We start from the raw sequence: 22567 nt of genomic DNA on the forward strand, positions 1-22567 counted from the left end.
GGCCAACAGTACACGTGGAACTGTCTTCCCCAAGGCTTCCACAACAGCCCCAGCATTTTTCACCAATGCATGACGAACTGTTTAAAGCGCTTTAGCAGACCCCAGCAGTTGGTGCAGTATGTGGATGACCTGCTCCTGTTTACCGATCAGGGAGAGGAGCATGGCCCACTGCTGGCCGAGCTGCTGGAGCTGCTAAAAGAAGTTTAAAGTACAGCATTGTCGACAAGGCAAGCCCGATGGTCTATTGCCATAAAGCTGCCCCGCTGTACTAAGTGGTTCCACATCAACCAGTGCAAGCTGTACAACCCAGGGTCAGCCAAGCACAGAGGGCAGCTGAAAGGGGTGAACCATCCTCAGGACAGGGACCCTCCATTGGCCACCCCCGACGGTGGAGGGCCTCCAGGGAATGTGGCAGGTTCAGAACCCGTGCCTGTAGGGGTGGTGAATTGCACTACTGGATGGGCTATCCCACCCATCGTTTGGGATTCGGACGCACCCCCAGTAAACCAAGCCCTGAGAAGGACCCTCTGTACACCACGGCCAAAGATACTGTGGTCACCGACATCTGAGCCTCAGCGATTCTACCCGAGGAGAAGGGCAGCCCAACAGGGAAGGCCAAAGGTCAGAAGTACAGAGGCCGTTCAGAGTAGGGACCACCAGCCAGCCGCCTCCAGCGGTGAGGGTCTCACAGGAGCAGTTGCAACGAGCTGTCCCAGAGACAAGGGACAAGACCCTAGCATCCAGGCGGCTATCAGTCCGCACAAGGCATGGGCCCAACAGGGATTAACCAGGCCACCTGGAGACCGGTGGCGGTTGTATATAGCTCTAATTTTTAGTTTAAGGCAGCTGATTGCCCCGTTTTACATTTTGAGTTTAGTTTAGAATTAAGGTTAATGTTGCAGGAATGTTTAGGTGATTGTTTTGAGTTTGTCTTGTGTGTCAGCCAGCCTGAGAGCAGTTCTCAAGGGCAGGATCCAGACATTTCCAGGTGATGGACAAACCTGAGGTGACCAATTGATGTTGTTTAATTTTAATCTATGTTCTTCCTTCTGTAATGTGATTGTACGTTGCCTACATGCTGGTGAACATAATGTAATTGAAATGAAATGTAATTGAAATGAAATGTAACTGTGCTGAAATGCAATTGTAGTGATGGAACCCCCTACAAGCTTGGAGGATGTAAATGTGAAACGTTTGTACCTGTAAAGGGAAAAGTGTGTATCTATGGTGATGTTGCATAAGTGAAATGCATATTTTGGGTATTAGTTTAGTTAATCTATGGGGAGGGTTATCTCTTGGGAGTCAGGAATTTTGCTCACCTGGATGATGATACCATAAGTGGTATGATATCACAGGGGTGAGTGTAGACTTTGCCAATATTTCTCAAAGATTCCTTGTACCTTTTCCCCTGCAGAGGAGAAGAATCCCTTTCTGGACTTTTAAAATGGAAGGAAAAACTTCGGGACACAAAAGAGTTTAAAGAGGCAGACGAGGCCTGCAGGGGATAAAAGGGGATGCATTCATGGAGACCCCCCACCCTCCCCCAGTGTTTGGACTCATAGGAAAGGGAATTTAATTTGGAACTATCTACCAGAAAATTTGAAATCCTAAAGTGCACATGGAAGAAACTACGAACTTTAATCGAATTTGTGATTTTTAAAAGGTGAATGTTGGGTCTGCAAGAAAAGAGATGGGGTCAATCTCTAAAGAGCCAGTTTGGACATTGAAGCTAATCAAATTGTCTGGGAACTGTTTACCCTCGAAACCTGTCCCTAGAAGGCATTTACATTTTAACAATCGTCTGTCTGTACACAATCGTCTGTACACAACTCCCACTAACGTTTTCTGCCTTTTGAAATTCCGCAGCTCCACCCATGCCGATTCCGCAGGCTAATGTCCCTCCTTACTATTGCATTAATTTTCTCTTTAACCAGCAACGCCACCCCGCCTCCTTTTCCTCTCTGCCTATCCTTCCTTAATGTTGAATACCCCTGGATGCTGAGTTCCCAACCTTGGTCACCCTGGAGCTATATCTCCGTGATGCCAATTGCATCATATCCGTTAACTGCTGTCTGTGCAGTTAATTCGTCCATCTTATTCCGAATACCCCTCGCATTGAGGCAGAGAGCCTTCAGACTTGTCTTTTTAACACACTTTGCCCCTTTAGAATTTTGCTGTAATGTCGCCCTTTTGTTTTTTGCCTTGGGTTTATCTGCCCTCCACTTTTACCATTCTCCTTTCTATTTTTTGCTTCTGCCTCCATTTTATTTCCCTCTGTCTCCCTGCATAGGTTCCCATCCCCCTGCCATGTTAGTTTAACTCCTCCCCAACAGCACTAGCAAACAATCCCCCGAGCACATTGGTTCCAGTCCTGCCCAGGTGCAGACCATCCGGTTTGTACTGGTCCCACGTCCCCCAGAACCGGTTCCAATGTCCCAGGAATTTGAATCGCTCCCTCTTGCACCACTCCTCAAGCCACGTATTCATCTGAGCTATCCTGCGATTTCTATTCTGACTAGCACGTGGCATTGGTAGCAATTCTGAGATTACTACCTTTGAGCTCTAACTCCCTAAATTCATCTCGTAGGACCTCATCCCGTTTTTTACCTAAACGTTGGTACCTACATGCACCACGACAACTGGCTGTTAACGCTCCCTTTTCAGAATGTCCTGCACCCGCTCCGAGACATCCTTGACCCTTGCACCAGGGAGGCAACATACCATCCTGGAGTCTCGGTTGCGGCTGCAAAAATGCTTATCTATTCCCCTTACAATCGAATCCCCTATCACTATAGCTCTCCCAATCTTTTTCCTGCCCTCCTGTGCAGCAGAGCCACCCACGGTGCCATGAACTTGGCGGCTGCTGCTGGTCCCCTGATGAGTCATCCCCCTCAACAATACCCAAAGCGGTGTATCTGTTTTGCAGGGGGATGACCGCAGGGGACCCCTGCACTACCTTCCTTGCGCTGCTCTTCCTGTTGGTCACCCATTTACTATCTGGCTGTGTGCCCTTTACCTGCGGTGAGACCAACTCGCTAAATGTGCTATCCACCTCATTCTCAGCATCGTGGATGCTCCAGAGTGAATCCACCCGCAGCTCCAGTGCCGCAATGCGGTCCGTCAGGAGCTGGAGGTGGATACACTTCCCGCACACGTAGTCGCCAGGGACACCGGAAGCGTCCCTGACTTCCCACATAGTACAGGAGGAGCATAACACGTGCCCGAGCTGCCCTGCCATGACTTAACCCTTAGATTAACTTAATTTGGCAACAACAATGTTAAAGGTTGCTTACTGATATAGAAAAGAGAAAGAAAATCTACTAAGAGAAAGAAAAACTACAATCACTTATCCCCTTGGCTGTGACGTCACCTTTCGATTTCCTTCTACTTCTTTTTGCCTTCTCTCCCTGCTGCAGCTGCACAAGCACGCCTCTCGCTGACTCACCACGAACTCCCGACGACTCACGGATGCTGGGCCTTTTTATAGGCCTCTCCACATGCCTCCCGAGCCTCTCGCCGACTCACCACGAACTGTCCGTGAAGCACTCCAGCTGTGCTCAGTGATGTGTTTCCAAACTGGTCTTTTTTCACAGAAGAAAACAATTGCTCGTCAGAAATTTCCCATGCAAAAAAAATCAAGAAACATTTGCAAGTTAATGTTATGTGTAGATTTGATTTAGTTTTCTGATCAAAGCTGATGTATTAAAAAGAGTTTGCGCAGATTTAAATGACATGCTCAATAAATATTTTATACATTCTAAATAAAAATCTTTTCAACTGGAGTTCTCAGCACATGTTTAATAGAATTAACTTCACAAGAGCACACCTGTCGTGTGCCATTAATGTCAGCAGCCTATAATTTATAAGATTCAATTTCCACATCACAGGAAAATAATTGTAAAAGAAGATTAAAAACTTTTCACCACATGATGTAATACTGAGACAGGCAGACAAGGACGGTCTTCAGTTAGCCAATCTCAGACGCAACATGGGTAGAGGCCTTATAATTGCCCAAAAGGAGAAAAATCAGTTGGGATTCCTGTTCCCATCTCCTACGCAGTGATCCCGACTGAAAATTGCATCTACAGGGTAGCTTCATGCTCAACTAGGATAACCGTGTGATGGAGTAGGCTGCTGACATTCACTGTCCAGATTCACACGTGACCACTAGAATTCCTACACTACGATGTTTCCAACATTACAACAGTGACTACACTTCAAATGTCCTTCATTGGCTGTAAAGTGCTTTGCGACATCCTGAGGTTGTGAAAGACGCTATATAAATGCAAGTCCTTCCGCTTCTTCTACTAGAATGAGATGCTGGAACTGTCTCTTCCCATGAGTTACCACATTAGAAGTTTTCAGGTAAGAGGAGAGTTTTTCCACAGTGGACTTTTTTGTCACTGCTCCTCACCTATCTGCCTTTAACCTCAGATAGTACAAAAGACAAATTGATCCAGTATGTTCCCAAGTTTTCCAAGTATAGGAATAATCAGTTCCATTTCACAGATTTTAATATGAACTCTTCTCTACTAATGGAAGTGTTCTGATTTTGCAAACAATATATACCTTATCTCTAAGTGATTACAATTGCATAATTTCTGATAAGAATGCGTAATGTAGATTTACTAGAAGGATACCTGGACTCCAAAAGATAAATTACAAGGAGAAATTACAGAAACTAGGAATAAAAACAAAATGCTGGAAATGCTCAGCAAGTCAGGCAGCTGTTGAGAGAGAAACAGAGTTAACGATTCAGGTTGATGACCTTCATCGTCCAGAAACGTGAAACGATAACTCTGTTTCTCTCTCCACAGACGCTCTCTGACCTGCTGAGCACTTCCAGCATTTTCTGTTTTTATTTCAGATTTCCGGCATCCACAGTATTTTGCTTTTACGCAAACTAGGGTTATATTCCCTGGAATTTAGAAGAATAAGGGATGAATTGATTGCAGTTTTGAAGATATTAATGGGAATTTATAGGGTAGATAGAGAGAAACCAATTCCATTAGCTGGGGAGTCCAGGACTAGGGGACATAGCTCAAACATTAGAGCTAGACCTTTCAGGAATGACGTTAGGAAACACGTTTACATGTAAGGGGTGGTGGAAGTTTGGAACTCTCTTCTGCAAATGGCAGTAGATGCTAGGTCAATTGTTAATTTTAAATCTGAGACCGATAGATTTTTATTAACCAAAGGTATTATGGGATATTGGACAAAGCTATCAATCCATTGCCACAGGCCTTTCCCAGATGTTGGACCTGTCATCGCTTAGCAGACCCGACGTGCGATGGCTGGGCAGGCAATTCAGGTCATTATATCCTTGTTAATAGGCACTTAAAAGTACTTTGAGCTCACCTTTACATTTGACTAGGTTGCTCACGGGGTCCACTCTGCTCGGGGATCACATCAGGTAGACAGGTCGGGAGTTCCGTTACCATGAAATCATCTCCTTACTTGGCCACTGCAAATGTGCTATGACAACTCCCATCTCACTTTCCAAGCCCAGACGTTGCTGCTTACTGCATTTGGAAGACAGATTGAGCTTTATGAAGTTTACAACTGTCTCTAGTAAACTCTGTGAGGATGAAATTTGGCACATTTTTAGAGACCTGTCAGCACCTCCGGGGAGACAGGTTAGAAACGATTTGTCTGGAGGGGGCTGGGGCGCTACCAGGCTCCCGGGAAATTGCCTGGGAGTTTGTAGAGGTGCTGCCACGTGTGCATAGCATCCCGCGCCGACCCCTTTCCTTCTCGCGGCGCAAAATTGTCCTGTGGGCCACAAGGTTGGTGCGAGCGGATGTCAATGTAGGACGTGAAGCTGGCCGACATCTGCTCTCGGGACAATTCTTAAAGGGGAGGGCACCAGCGCCCCGAGCCACCATCTTTACTGGTTTGCCTACTCTCAGGTCGGCTACAGTATGGCGGCCCTAGCGTGGTCCGGGCCATCATTGTGCAGCACGGCACTCTGTTTTGGGTGCTGGGTTTCAGGCCCAGTCCCACGCTGCCCTGGTAGTCTAGTGTAGGCCATCAGAGGCCTTCCAGAGTGCGTTGCGGCACTCCCCTTTAAGCTTCAGTCCCCGCTGCAGTAGTGCACCGGGAACCACTCGTAAAGGAAGTGGAGCACGCGAGATTGTTCTCCGCTTCTTTTGAGGGGCGATAAGCACAATTCAGTAGCGGTGGCGGGACTTCTGCGCCAGGCGCAGAAAGTCCTGGCCCCAGCTGGTTACCACCCCCAATCGGAGCACTGGGCAATTTCATCCTCTGTATCCAGTGTCACGTCATTAGAACAAACCCTTTCACCATTAGCAGATCTCTTCTGTTATCTCTAGTTCACCAGTCATCAATTATATCAGCATCAGTGCTCTTGAACCTATCTTACTCTGGTCTTCAAATCCCACCATGATCAGCCCCAACACCAACATTACTAGGCACACCAGCAACACGAACCTTCTACGCAATCAACTGATGCTGCACAGGACACAGGACATCAGCACCTGACCACATTGCTGCTCAGGATGGCCTCACGATCGCCAGATTTACTTCACTTGAAGCTGTACATCTTGGCTGCCACATGATGTGCCAGGTTGGCACCACCCCACACCAACACCATAATGCCCAAACCATTCCTTTCACACTCATCAGCATTACGGGGGTACCGTTATGTCTCGCCATTCACTATAACTCACTAAGCCACTTTCAAAGGGGCACACAAATCTGTCCAAAAATACAAAGTTTTGAAAATAAAGATTTTAATGTGTGACTGCACATTAACAGAAACTTCATATGAACATTGGCTAAAACACCCAAGTGCCTACCCTTGTCTGTTGTTAGTTAATATGATTGCACTAGGATGAGGGTAAGTGTGAGGGATGGCTAGTGAGATGGGGAAGTGATAATATAGATAGAGTGGGATGGGTGGAGATGCAAGGTAAGTTGGTGTGAGTAAGGAGGTGCAGTGTGCAGGAGTAGGATAGGGATTCAGAGTGATGGGGATGTGATGAGTGGCACAACAGAATGAGGTTGAGTGTCATTTTGCAGTAATGTTTTGTGATCTACTGAGATCATTGAAAGGTTTGCACCACTGCAGCCTGGTCCTCCTGACAACATCCCTGCTTGTGTCCTCCTGTGCAATGTGCAACCAGGCTGTGTTTTTCTCCTGGGGAGGTCTCTTCCATCCAATGGAAGGGAAGAGAACCTCCTTGCATGCTGTGATTCCCTCTATAAGCATATGGAGGGAGTCATGGGAGAGCCTGGGCGCAGCTGTGCATCTTTGTGCAGTGTTTGTCAGTGTTTGCAGCAGCTCAAAGCTGTAAAACACTGACAGTACAACTGTCAAAATTAATTTGCACATGGTCCCTTTAAGAAAACTGACTGATGACGCGTCATCAAATGACACCATCAATCCCGCTTCCTTCAATTGGCCGGCAAATGCGCTGGGCGAGCTTAACAAGCCCAATTAACATAAAATCATTTCTACACAGCGGGCTGGAGCCAGCAGTGAGGTCGGGACCCGCCACCAACCTTGGACCAGCCAAGGTAGGCAGAATCGTGGCCACAGAAGCAATTAAATTGTTTTGTGAGAAAAACAGAAAATGTTGGAAATACAAAGCAGCTCTGTCAAGAACTGAAAAGAGAAATGACAGGTTAGTATTAGGCATGGAAAACCTTCAACGGGGATAGGTTAAAATCATCCCAATGTGTTTTCCAATTATCCTCCTACATCTCCTCTTTAGTGCTAAAGGCTGTCACTCATGCTAGGTTACAGGTCCACAGGTGACAGCAGTGTTTTGGTACCTCAGCTAAATGGTTATTATTTATGTGTGAGCATGGACAGTGAAAGTCAGCAGACAATTCGATCATTAAGGACATTACAGCCAAGCCCAATCCTCTTCTCACCCAATGTCTACAGGTGCACATTTTCCAGCTTGTATCACCAGATTTCTCTCAGGAGCAGGAACCGGATATAAAAGGGGTCGGAGGGTCTAGTAAGGAGGAGGAACTGAGGGAAATCCTTATTAGTCGGGAAATTGTGTTGGGGAAATTGATGGGATTGAAGGCCGATAAATCCCCAGGGCCTGATGGACTGCATCCCAGAGTACTTAAGGAGGTGGCCTTGGAAATAGTGGATGCATTGACAGTCATTTTCCAACATTCCATTGACTCGGGATCAGTTCCTATGGAGTGGAGGGTAGCCAATGTAACCCCACTTTTTAAAAAAGGAGGGAGAGAGAAAACAGGGAATTACAGACCGGTCAGCCTGACATCGGTAGTGGGTAAAATGATGGAATCAATTATTAAGGATGTCATCGCAGTGCATTTGGAAAGAGGTAATATGATAGATCCAAGTCAGCATGGATTTGTGAAAGGGAAATCATGCTTGACAAATCTTCTGGAATTTTTTGAGGATGTTTCCAGTAGAGTGGACAAGGGAGAACCAGTTGATGTGGTATATTTGGACTTTCAGAAGGCTTTCGACAAGGTCCCACACAAGAGATTAATGTGCAAAGTTAAAGCACATGGGATTGGGGGTAGTGTGCTGACATGGATTGAGAACTGGTTGTCAGACAGGAAGCAAAGAGTAGGAGTAAATGGGGACTTTTCAGAATGGCAGGCAGTGACTAGTGGGGTACCGCAAGGTTCTGTGCTGGGGCCCCAGCTGTTTACACTGTACATTAATGATTTAGACGAGGGGATTAAATGTAGTATCTCCAAATTTGCGGATGACACTAAGTTGGGTGGCAGTGTGAGCTGCAAGGAGGATTCTATGAGGCTGCAGAGCGACTTGGATAGGTTAGGTGAGTGGGCAAATGCATGGCAGATGAAGTATAATGTGGATAAATGTGAGGTTATCCACTTTGGTGGTAAAAACAGAGAGACAGACTATTATCTGAATGGTGACAGATTAGGAAAAGGGCAGGTGCAAAGAGACCTGGGTGTCATGGTACATCAGTCATTGAAGGTTGGCATGCAGGTACAGCAGGCGGTTAAGAAAGCAAATGGCATGTTGGCCTTCATAGCGAGGGGATTTGAGTACAAGGGCAGGGAGGTGTTGCTACAATTGTACAGGGCCTTGGTGAGGCCACACCTGGAGTATTGTGTACAGTTTTGGTCTCCTAACCTGAGGAAGGACATTCTTGCTATTGAGGGAGTGCAGCGAAGGTTCACCAGACTGATTCCCGGGATGGCGGGACTGACCTATCAAGAAAGACTGGATCAACTGGGCTTGTATTCACTGGAGTTCAGAAGAATGAGAGGGGACCTCATAGAAACGTTTAAAATTCTGACGGGGTTAGACAGGTTAGATGCAGGAAGAATGTTCCCAATGTTGGGGAAGTCCAGAACCAGGGGACACAGTCTAAGGATAAGGGGGAAGCCATTTAGGACCGAGATGAGGAGGAATTTCTTCACTCAGAGAGTGGTGAACCTGTGGAATTCTCTACCACAGAAAGTTGTTGAGGCCAATTCACTAAATATATTCAAAAAGGAGTTAGATGAAGTCCTTACTACTAGGGGAATCAAGGGGTATGGTGAGAAAGCAGGAATGGGGTACTGAAGTTGCATGTTCAGCCATGAACTCATTGAATGGCGGTGCAGGCTAGAAGGGCCGAATGGCCTACTCCTGCACCTATTTTCTATGTTTCTATGTTTCTTACTGATTTTTTTCCTCCCTCTTCCTAAGTCAGTGCTGTTGAGGCCAATTATAGTGCCTCTGCCATTAACCTTGTCTGAGTTCAGCTAACTCAACAAACCTCCCGAAGTGAAATGTCCCCTGACAACCCTAATTCAGTTCCGAGTGAATAGGAGCCTACAGTAATGAATTGCCTCAAAGGCACTATAGTCCACTCCACTTAAGTGTGTGCCTTGAACAGCAAGTGAGGAACATATAACCAAAAGAGACCTGAAAAACAAAATATGTTTCTTGTATATTTAAACACAGCTCACTTTAATGGGAAGTCACAATAATTTTCTATCATACTTTATGGCACCATTTATATTAAGTTTTTATTTCATGGAAATGACTGCCATAGAGCACAGATGGATCAGTGAGGGGAAATGCAGCTCAATTCAAAGCAGGCACACACCACAGATTAGGGATCAAGCATACAACATCTTGGCCTGAGTGGTTCAGTATCGCAATGCTTAGTACATTTCTACAATCCACAGAGTAACTGGAGGATTCCACCTTTTTCAAATGATTAAATAGATAGGACCCCTGTGTGATAATGATTATCCAACACTCTGCTGTGAGAAGAAAACACATAAAGCAGTTAGGACTCTTAAATTCCCATATAATTCAACTAACAGATAGCAGTGTAATCAATGCTGCTCTCTGTAAGTGGAACATATCTGCTGTGAAACCTTGTTTATACCATATAGACGATGAGACAAAATGAATTAATACTGTGAACTAGATAATGTAAGAGTGTTCTGTATAGTTAATAGCTGTTGTTTTGAGCCTAGAGTCTCCTTTTAAATCAGTTGTGAATCAAACGCAATTCACATTGATGCTGTGCCTATCTTACACAATACCACAAATCATAAATTTTAGATAAAGCAAACATCAATAATAAAATAAACATTCTCACAAATTCAATTTGTATTTCATTTTCTAATTTTTTTCTGGATTTTCATTATCTAAATTCCTTTACTTCTCTCCTACTCTGTAATGAGTAAAAGCTTCTGTTTTTTCAAAACATCAGTGTATATTATTTTCAGGATAATGTACCCTTCCCAACTCTTCCCCTCCACCTACATCCCTCCCCATCTCATCATATGATTACTGGCATGGAGGTTTTGGAGAATTTACAAGAAGACTAATTTTAGCAGCCTCAAACATGTTCGGATTGCAGTTTTGCTGTGCTCAGGAATGAAGTGCCAAGACTTGCTAGATAGGATGTGATCACATTGCCCTTTTAACCTTGACACCTCAGTTTCAATCTATCAGTTGTGTGGGATGAAAAATCTCTGTGTTTTGATGGAGAAACAAACCTCCCTATGTGAAATGTCCCCTGACAACCCGAATTCAGTTCCGAGTGAATAGGAGCCTACAGTAATGAATTGTCTCAAAGGCACTATAGTCCACTCCACTTAAGTGTGTGCCTTGAACAGCAAGTGAGAAACATATAACCAAAAGAGGCCTGAAAAACAAAATATGTTTCTTGTATATTTAAACACAGCTCACTTTAATGGGAAGTCACAATAATTTTCTTTCATACTTTATGGCACCATTTTTATTAAGTTTTTATTTCATGGAAATGACTGCATAGATCAGTGAGGGGAAATGCAGCTCAATTCACATTAGTGGAGCTAGTTTGCATTCATATTTTAATACGATTCACATACTGTTATCATACATTTATTTTAATTATTTATCAAATCCATCCATCATCATAGGCAGTCCCTCGGAATCGAGGAAGACTTGCTTCCACTCTAAAAATGAGTCCTTAGGTGACTGAACAGTCCAGTACGAGAACCACAGTCTCTGTCACAGGTGGGACAGATAGTCATTGAGGGAAGGGGAGGATGGGACAGGTTTGCCGCATGCTCTTTCCGCTGCCTGGGCTTGATTTCTGCCTGTTCTCGGCGATGAGACTCGAGGTACTCAGTGCCCTCCCGGAAGCACTTCCTCCACTTAGGGCAGTCTTTGGCCAGGGACTCCCAGGTGTCACTGGGGATGTTCTTGTTGTTTTGATTTATCAAATGTGCAATAAACAGAACACGGAATTGGTTACAATGTATATCCTATTTGTGATACTGAGCAAACCCACTCAATGGTCAACATTTTAAAGACGCTGCGGGTGTGAGTTTGGAGGTGGGTCAGCTGTCAAAATGGCAGTGGTTGACAGCGGGGCGGAAGTCCGCTTTCAACCAACCTCTGTGTCAGTTTCCCAAGTGCCGGGTCTGCCTGCGGTTCACAGACCCGACACCAAGCGGCGGGGGAGCTAATTGGAGTCGTTAACAGCTTATTTAAAGGTATTTAAAAAGCATTTTACCAGGTACTTAACATTTTTCCAGCTTTTTTACAAAGTTCCCGCCACTCGGAGATCATGTCAGGTAAGTATATCGGGTTCTCAATGACTCTCCATTGCTGTGAATAGTTGACAGCTGCAAAAGTGGTATGAAAGCTACCATTTCACAGCTGTTCAATTTCCAATCTTAGAAGCTGGAGCTTTCAGGTTTTGGAATACACTTTTCAACTTTATGGAGGTTTGGAGTGAGTTTTCTATCCAGTGTCACCTCCTTGGAGCAACCTCTCTCACCATTGACAGATCACTTCTGTCATCACAACTTCAGATGCCATCAATTACACCAGCATAGGTGCCCTTGAAAAAATGTCACGTTGGCCTCAGAATCCCATCACAATCAGCCCCAACATCAACATCACCGGGCACACCAGCAGCACCAACAACAGCACCAACCTTTTCCACAATCACCTGATGCTACACAGGACACAAGGCATCAGCACCCGACCACATTGCTGCTCGGGAGGCCAGATTTACTTCACTTGATGCTGTATATCCTGGCTGCCACATAATGCACCACTCCACACCAACACCATAAAATATCCCTATATTGCCCATGCCATTCCTTTCACACTCATCACCATTGGAGGCATACCGTTATGTCACACCATTCACTACAGCTCACTAAGCCACTTCAAAAGGTGCACACGCATCTATCCAAGAAGAAAAAGTGTTGAAAATAATGATTTCAATGTTTGACAACACATCAACATAAACTTTACATAAACATTGGCTAAAAGACCCAAGTGCCTACCCTTGTGTTTTGTTAGTTGGTATGTTTAGACAAGGATGAGGGTGAGTGTGAGGCGTAGCTAGTGAGATGGGAACGTGATAATACAGATGGAGAGGGATGAATGGCGGTGCAGGGTAAGTTGGTGTGAATAAGGATGTACAGGGGTAGGGTCAGAGTGATGGGGGTGTGATGAGTGGCACAGCAGGATGAGGTTGAGTGTGGCTTTGCAGTAACATTTCATGATCTACTGAGATCATTGAAAGGTTTGTGACACTGCAGCCAGGTCCTCCTGAACACATCCCTGCTTCTGCCCTCCAGTACAATGTGCAACCAGGCTGCATTGATATCTCCTGGGGAAGTATCTTATTCCCATGGGAAGGGAAGAGAATGTTCCAGCATGCTGTGAAAACTTCCATAAGCATATGGAGGGAGTCATGGGAGAGCCTGGATGCAACTGTGCATCTTTGTGCAGTGCTTGTCAATGTTTGCAGCACCTTATTTCTGCAGAATACTGACAGCACAACTGTCAAAATGACTCTCAAAGCCTCCCTGATAAAGTGCAACATCCCCACCAACACCTGGGAGTCCTTGGCCAAAGACCACCCTAAGTGGAGGAAATTCACCTGGGAGTTCGCTGAGCTCCTCGAGTTTCATCACTGAGAGCATGGAGAAACCAAGCACAGGCAGCGGAAAGAGCATGCGGCAAACCAGCCCCACCTACTCCTTCCGTCAATGACTATCTGTCTCACCTGTGACAGAGACTAATGGTCTCGTATTGGACTGTACAGCTGTCATGTATTCAACCAACATTGTAACCCATGTATAATCTAACCTAAGTTGAACACTGTGAGAATAATGACCACTAGGTGGTGAACTTGTGGGAGATACTACTAACCTGGACCTTCAGATATAAAAGGGCAAGCTCCACCTACTTCCATCACTTGAGTGCTATGGAATAAAGGACAGGTCACAGACTGACCTTCTCTCAAGCATGGGCCTCATGTGCATTTATACTGTATAGTAAGGACGTATCAATGGCGACGAGAAACTGGGATTTAAACCACTCGAGCATGGCCACGAGCAGAACAGATGAGAGGTACTGTGTTAAGGAATGGTTGGGACAGAGATTCAACATTGTTAAAGCAGCACACAGTTCTCCAGGCAGTCAAGGGCAGTCGGGCATACCCCAACATGTAGTCGAACCCAGAGGGGGAGTTCGACAGAGACAATGGCAAGCTGAACAGCGATTCATGCCATTGCAAGGGACAATGCGGCCAGTAATGGGGCCATCAACACCTGTTAATGGCGCACTCAAGGACAATAACAGGGGCAGTCAGGGACGATCGACTGGCAAGGGACCTTTTGTTTCAAACAGCAGCTCATGTTGGAGGCGTGGAGGCACACACTCAGCCGGAGTTTGCAGAGATGAGCAAAATACCTGCAGAAATTGCAGAAATGATCGCTGGGGGAAATCGCTGGAAGCTGAAGTTCAGCGAGTTCATGTGGAGCACGTATACAGTTCATCCACCAGGACGCCACGAAGAATGATGAAAGTGCTCCTCAATGGCATCCCAGTATCAATGGAGCTAGACACGGGGGCCAGCTAGTCCCTGTTGGGTATCAAACAGTTCGAAAAGTTGTGGGCGTCCAAGGCCAGGAGGCCAAAATTATCGCTGATTGATGCACAGCTACGGACATACACAAAGCAGATCATTCCGGTGCTAGGCAGCGCCACGGTAGTCGTGATCCACAAAGATTCGGAGAACAGGTTGCCACTCTGGGTTGTCCCGGGGGATGGTCCCACACTACTGGGGAGGAGTTGGCTTGCTGTCATGAACTGGAAATGGGGCGATGTCAATGCAATTTCCTCTGTGGAGCGAGTATCATGCTCACAGATCCTGGATAAATTTGACTCATTATTTCAACCCGGCATTGGCACTTTCATGGGGACCAAGGTCGTGATTCACATAAACCCGGACGCCAGGCCAGTACACCACAAGGCCAGAGCGGTGCCGTACGTGATGCGGAAAAAGATAGAAGATGAATTGAACCGCCTGCTGAGGGAAGGCATCATCTCGCCAGTCGAATTCAGTGACTGAGCGAGCCCGATTGTGCCAGTGCTCAAGGCGGATGGGTCAGTCAGGATATGTGGCGATTACAAGACCATCATCAATCGGGTATCACTCCAAGACCAGTACCCGTTACCGAGAGCGGAGGACCTCTTTGCGACGCTATCCGGTGGCAAACTTTAAAAAAAATTGGACCTGACCTCAGCTTACATGACCCAGGAGCTGGTGAGTGAGTCGAAGAAGCTGACCACCATCACGACACACAAGGGGTTGTTTGAGTACAACAGATGTCCGTTCGGGATTCGCTCGGCCGCCGCGATCTTCCAATGAAATATGGAAAGCCTCCTCAAGTCGATTCCAGGGATGGTGGATTTTCAGGACGACATCCTCATCACGGGTTACGATACTGAAGAACACCTCCACAACCTGGAGGAGGTGCTACGCAGACTAGAACGGGTAGGGCTGCGACTGAAAAAGGCGAAGTGCATCTTCCTAGCTCCAGAGGTAGAATTCCTGGGGATGAGGATAGCAGCAGACGGGATCAGCCCTACTGCGTCCAAGACGGAAGCGATCCAGAGAGCACCCAGATCCCGTAACACGACGGAGCTGCGTTCATTCCTGGGGCTCCTGAACTATTTTGGTAACTTTCTTCCCAAATTGAGCACGCTGCTAGAGTCGCTACACGTGCTCCTACGCAAAGGTCATGAATGGGTCTGGGGGGGACAGCCAGGAAAGGGCTTTTAATAGTGCACGCAATTTGTTATGTTCCAACAATCTGTTAACGCTATATGACCCATGTAAGAAACTTGTGTTAACGTGCGATACATCGTCCTATGGTGTCGGGTGTGTGTTGCAGCATGTCAATGCCAAGGGTCAGTTACAGCCGATAGCTTATGCCTCCAGAAGTCTGTCCCAGGCAGAAAGGGGCTACGGGATGGTGGAAAAGGAGGCGCTTGCATGTGTATATGCGGTAAAGAAAATGCACCAGTACCTGTTTGGCAGGAAATTTGAGCTGGAGACAGATCACAAACCCCTAACGTCCCTTTTGGCCGACAACAAGGCCATAAATGCAAACGCATCGGCACGCAAAAAGAGGTGGGCACTCACGTTAGCCGCCTATGACTACACAATTCGGCACAGACTGGGCAGCGAAAACTGCGCCGATGCACTCAGCTCCCAATAGCCACCACTGAGGGGGCTACCGAGCATGCTGCTGAGATGGTCATGGCTGTTGAAGCTTTCGGAAGCGAAGGCTCACCCGTGACAGCCCGTCAGATTAAAGTCGGACAAATAGAGACCCGCTATTGTCCCTAGTCAAGAAATGTGTCCTGAATGGGGACTGGGCAGCCACGTACAGGGCATGCCCTGAGGAATTTAAACCATTTCACAGGCGCAGGGATGAACTCTTGATTCAGGCCGATTGCCTACTGTGGGGAAACCGCGTAGTCATGCCCCAGATGGGCAGAGAGGTGTTCATCAGAGAACTCCACAATGAGCATCCGGGCATTGTCACGATGAAGGCAATTGCCAAGTCACACGTTTGGTGGCCAAGGATAGACGCAGATCTGGAACTTTGTGTTCGCAGGTGCAACACGTGTGCCCAGCTGGGTAATACGCCCAGGGAGCCCCCCTTAGCCCCTGGCCATGGCCCACCAATCCTTGGTCACGCATCCATGTTGACTATGCAGGTCCTTTCATGGGAAAAATGTTTTTGGTTGTAGTAGACGCCTACTCCAAATGGATTGAGCGTGACATTTTAAATTCAAGCACATCCTCTGCCACAGTAGAAAGTCTACGGGCAATGTTTTCCACCCACGGTCTACCGGACATCTTGGTCAGCGAAAATGGCCCGTGCTTCACAAGCACTGAATTCCAGGACTTCATGGCAGCCATGGAATTAACCATGTCAGAACGGCACCGTTCAAGCCGGCCTCAAAAGGCCAGGCAGAACGAGCAGTGCAGATAATCAAACAGGGGGTGCTCAGAATACAAGGGGGTTCCCTACAACGCCGATTATCAGGCCTCCTGTTGGCCTACAGATCCCGACCACACTCGCTCACAGGGGTTCCACCCGCAGAGCTGCTAATGAAAAGGACGCTCAAAACCTGGTTATCCCTTATACACCCCACCATGAAAGAAATTGTCAAGAGCAAGCGCCAGTCACAATATGACTACCATGACAAGAATGCGAGGGCGCGATGTATTGATGTAAATGACCCTGTTTTTGTCCTCAACTACGCTGCAGGGCCCAAATGGCTCGCAGGCACTGTGATTGCCAGAGAGGGAAATAGGATTCTGGTAGTTAAACTTACCAATGGACAAATCTGCCGCAAACATGTGGATCAAACAAAAAGGAGGTTCAGCAACCCCATAGGAGAAGCAGAGGAAGAACACGATATAGTGTTCACTCCTCCACAGGTGACCGAACACAGGAACCAAAGGGAGGAGAGCCCAGTCACTGTGGGCAGTCCGGACAGGCCTGAGGCACCGCAAACAGCAGACACTCAAGCCAGCGCCCAACAACCGGAGCCCCAACTCAGGCGCTCTACAAGAGAGCGTAAACCACCAGAGAGACTCAACCTGTGATCCCAATTAGACTTTGGCGGGGGGAGGTGATGGCATGTGTTCAACCAGCATTGTAACCCATGTATAATCTGACCTAAGTTGTACACTGTGAGAACAATGACCACTAGGTGGTGAACTTGTGGGAGACACTCCTAACCTGGAACTTCAGATATAAAATGGCAAGCTCCACCCACTTCCATCACTTGAGTGCTATGGAATAAAGGACAGGTCACAGACTGACCTTCTCTCAAGCATGGGCCTCGTGTGCATTTATACTGTATAGTAAGGACCTAAGAACTCATGTTAAGAGTGGAAGCAAGTCTTCCTCAATTCCGAGGGACTGCCTCTGATGATGATGACTGCTGCAGAATACTGACAGCACAACTGTCAAAATGAATGTGCGCATGGTCCCTTTAAGGAAACTGGCTGATGGATGCATGATCAAAGGACATCATCAGACCCATTTACTTTTAATTGGCCAGGAACCTTGCAGGGCAGGCTTAACAAGCCCAATCAGGAGAAAGTCATGGGGGGAAGCTAACATGGAGCCAGTAATGGGGTCGCAGCCCGTCCGAATGTTGCCCGCCTCTCCCGACCCAGTAAGAAAAATTGAGCCCAATGTTTTGGGAGTCAAGTTACTAGGATTGGTCAGTCCAGTCATTGGATATGTCATAGTCCTGGATTCCTCATCATCTGCCCTCTATGTCCATATAAGGGTAAGTCCGCATTCATTTTAATGGACAGGAAATCTTGCGGTGCCCCAAACCCATATGCCCCAATTCCCGACATGTACGTAGAGCTCCACACTGGAAGCACATATTTGTAAAATCTATCCTATTGAGTATTAATATCATAAGTTGACTTGTCTTTAGGTCAGAAAAAAGTTTCGTGAATTAAGGTGAGTTAACATGGATTCCTTTTATACTGTACAAAAACTATAATGAACTACACTTTATTTGTGCTTTGCTCAGCTTTACAAATCCTTTTACTGTGTTACTAATAAAATAGCTCAGTTGAAAATGAATTAGAAATCTATTTCCTTTTTATAAAAAAGTCATATGAACATAAGAAACATAAGAAATAGGAGCAGGAGTAGGCCATTTGGCCGCTCGAGCCTGGTCCGCCACTCAATTAGATCATGGCTGATCTGATCATGGACTCAGCTCCATTTCCCTGCCCGCTCCCCATAACCCTTTATTCTCTTATCGCTCAAAAATCTGTCTAACTCCGCCTTAAATATATTCAATGACCCAGCCTCCACAGCTCTCTGGGGCAGAGAATTCCATAGATTTACAATCCTCTGAGAGAAGAAATTTCTCCTCATCTCAGTTTTAAATGGGTGGCCCCTTATTCTAAGACTATGTCCCTTCATTTTAGTTTCCCCTATGAGTGGACATATCCTCTCTGCGTCTACCTTATCGAGCCCCCTCATTATCTTATGCTTCAGTAAGATCAACTCTCATTCTTCTGAACTCCAATGTGTATAGGCCCAACCTACTCAAACTATCCTCATAAGTCAACCCCTTCTTCTCTGGAATCAACCTAGTGAACCTTCACTGAACAGCCTCCAATGCAAGTATATCCTTCCTTAAGTACGGAGACCAAAACTGTACGCAGTACTCCAGATGTGGCTTCACCAATACCCTGTACAGTTGTAGCAGGACTTCTCTGCTTTTATACTCTATCGCCCTTGCAATAAATGCCACTATTCCATTTGCCTTTTGTCAGTTTGAGTTCTATTTTATTTGTTGGATTTCTAATATAATGTGTGGAACATTTTGTTTCAGATTTGGAGAAGTTCACTGTAATTGTACTAATCTTACTTTCAGAAATTAAACTGGATTCGAAATATCGCACGAGCAAAATATGCTTCTGAGCTGAGGATTGAGCCATGTTATTGAGTAACTTGCGCTGGAAGTCATCCATAATATCTCTGGGTTAAAAATTGCAACATTTTCCTCACCTTGCTACTATCACCCCATTTTATTCCGTTATGATAAAAAGAAAGCACACTGGCTGTAAGGTGATGTTAAGGGTATTTCAGAGGTAGTTTTTGGCTGCTGTCTGCTATTAAATAAATAGATTTCTGAAAATAGAATCTCCGAACATGATACTCCTTGTCTTGTGTGAATGCAGAATAAGACTGCAATTGTGCCTTATATTTTTAATGTAACTCTTTTCTTGTCACCAATTGCCTTTCCTGAATGATAGGTATGATATCTTCACAGAACACAGCACACACAGCTTCTAAACATGGCAGTCTACTCTCTCAGAACTCTCCGGAAAGCCTGTTCTGTTTAATGATTAACTATACAGTTGCAGTGCACAATATGTCCACATCCACAGCTACAAGCATTACAAGCTTACAGACATTACACTTCTCCCTCCTTAATGAAAAAGCCATCATAACAAACATCATAAATAACTTTCATTTTTATGCATATTTATAAATTTAACTTTACCACTTGTTTTCTGTTTCGAAGAGGATACCTTCACTCTCGAACAGAACCTTCTAAACATGGTGTTGATTTCACACTCATTTGAGGCTCATCCTGAGGAACATTTTCCTCAATGGAATTTCCTTGATTTTCATTTGCACTCACTCTAACTTCAGGCTCTTTGTTTTCCTGACTTGGACTCAGACTTTCATTCTGATTCTCTCCTGGATTTGTTTCCAGTACATTGAATTTAGGATTTGCTACTGGTGTATCAAAACTATCTGAAAAGTCAGAAATAATGGAATCATTCCCACCTTCAACTCCTTCCATGTCTGTAGGTAAAATATGATCAATATGGACAAACCTAACCTGTCCATTATCAAACATCTTTGCCAAATATGTGCAAGGACCACATATCTTCACCACTCTTCCGGGTAACCACTTTAACCATTTATGGTGATGGTTCTTCACTCTCACCTTCTGGTTTAATTTCATTCTTCTCTCTTTTACTCTCCCTTTATCGTGATTCTCTTTTTGTCTTAATTGTGTCTCTTCTACAGACTGTGCCAGATTTGGCTTTAACAATGAGAATCTGGTTCATGGCTGTCGTTTGAGAAATAACTCTGCTGGTGTTCTGCCAGTAGTTGTATGAGGAGTATTTCGATACGTAATCAAAAAATTAGCCAATTTCTGATCCAATGACAACTGTCGTTTTCTTGGATTTGGATCTAACATTTGTTTTATGAGGGCACGTTTGACAATTTATACAGTGCGCTCTGCTGCACCATTCGAAGAAGGGTGATATGGTGGAATCTTGGTATGTTTCACACCATTTTTGCTCGTGAATTGTGCAAATTCTTCTGAATGAAATTGTGGTCCATTATCCGAAACAATTTCTTCAGGAAGGCCAAATGCAGAAAATAATTTTCGTAAAATGTCCAATGTTTTACTTGTTGTTATTTTCCACATTGGAAACACCTCAACCCACTTTGAATGGCTATCAATTACAATGAACAATTGTTGTCCATCTAACTCAGCAAAATCAATATGTAGCCTTTGCCACACCCTGGGAGGCTATTTCCATGGCTGTAATGGTACTGGTGGTGGTTGTTTGCTTACCGATTGACATGTCGTACACTGATTCATGATGTACTCTATATCTTTATCAAGACCTGGCCACCATAAATAATTGCGTGCAAAACTCTTGGTCAAGCACATTCCCAGGTGCTGGTCATGGAATTTATTTGGTATAACCACTCTTGCACCCCACATGATACAATCTTTATCAACTGATAATTCATTCCTACGAATGAAAAATTGATGTGTATCTTTGTCTGTTACCTGGTTTGGCCATCCATTTGCAATATACTTATACACCTTTGACATTACTGGGTCACGTTTGATAGAAACATAGAAACATAGAAAATAGGTGCAGGAGCAGGCCATTCAGCCCTTCTAGCCTGCACCGCCATTCAATGAGTTCATGGCTGAACATGAAACTTCAGTACCCCCTTCCTGCTTTCTCGCCATACCCCTTGATCCCCCGAGTAGTAAGGACTTCATCTAACTCCCTTTTGAATATATTTAGTGAATTGGCCTCAACTACTTTCTGTGGTAGAGAATTCCACAGGTTCACCACTCTCTGGGTGAAGAAGTTTCTCCTCATCTCGGTCCTAAATGGCTTACCCCTTATCCTTAGACTGTGACCCCTGGTTCTGGACTTCCCCAACATTGGGAACATTCTTCCTGCATCCAACCTGTCCAAACCCGTCAGAATTTTAAACGTTTCTCTGAGGTCCCCTCTCACTCTTCTGAACTCCAGTGAATACAAGCCCAGTTGATCCAGTCTTTCTTGATAGGTCAGTCCCACCATCCCGGGAATCAGTCTGGTGAATCTTCGCAGCACTCCCTCAATAGCAAGAACGTCCTTCCTCAAGTTAGGAGACCAAAACTGTACACAATACTCCAGGTGTGATTACTCTACCAATCTCTTCAGCTGTGACTGGCAGTTCATCAATGTATGAAAAATAAAACACTTCTTCCCTATCGGGTGTAACCTGTGATGGGGAAGGCAATCTAGACATTGCATCAGCATTACTGTGATCAGCTGATCATCTGTATTCAATATCATATGTATACGCTGACAAAATCAAAGCCCATCTCTGCTTTCGGTCTGCAGCTAATGTTGGAACTGGGGACTTTGGATGGAGGGTTGCTGTTAGGGGCTTATGGTCCGTAATGATTGTAAATTTATGCCCATACAAGTATTTGTGAAACTTCTTGACCCAAAAAATTAATGTCAAAGCTTCCCTTTCAATTTGCGCATAATTTCTCTCATTGGCACTGAGGTGCGTGAAGCAAAAGCAATTGGTCTCTCCTCCCCACTACTTAATACATGAGAGATTACTGCCCCAACTCCATACAGAGAGGTATCACATGCTAGCTTAATCTCCTTAGATATGTCATAGTGAACTAACATGGTGCTTTCTACCAATTTGGTTCATCACCCCTTGGAATATGGCAGGGACGGAAGACACTCCAAACGGTAGCCTATTAAATTGATATAGGCCTAGATGAGTATTTATAGTTCAAGCTGTAAGTAGGCATTCGTAAGATCCAATTTTGAGAAGATATGACCACCTGTCAGTGTTGTGAACAAATCTTCTATATTCGGCAATGTATTAGGGACATTACCCTCTAGAACCTGGTTTACAGTTACTTATAATCACCACACAA

Source organism: Pristiophorus japonicus, chromosome 4 (genome assembly GCF_044704955.1).
Source record: "Pristiophorus japonicus isolate sPriJap1 chromosome 4, sPriJap1.hap1, whole genome shotgun sequence".
NCBI lineage: Eukaryota > Metazoa > Chordata > Chondrichthyes > Pristiophoridae > Pristiophorus > Pristiophorus japonicus.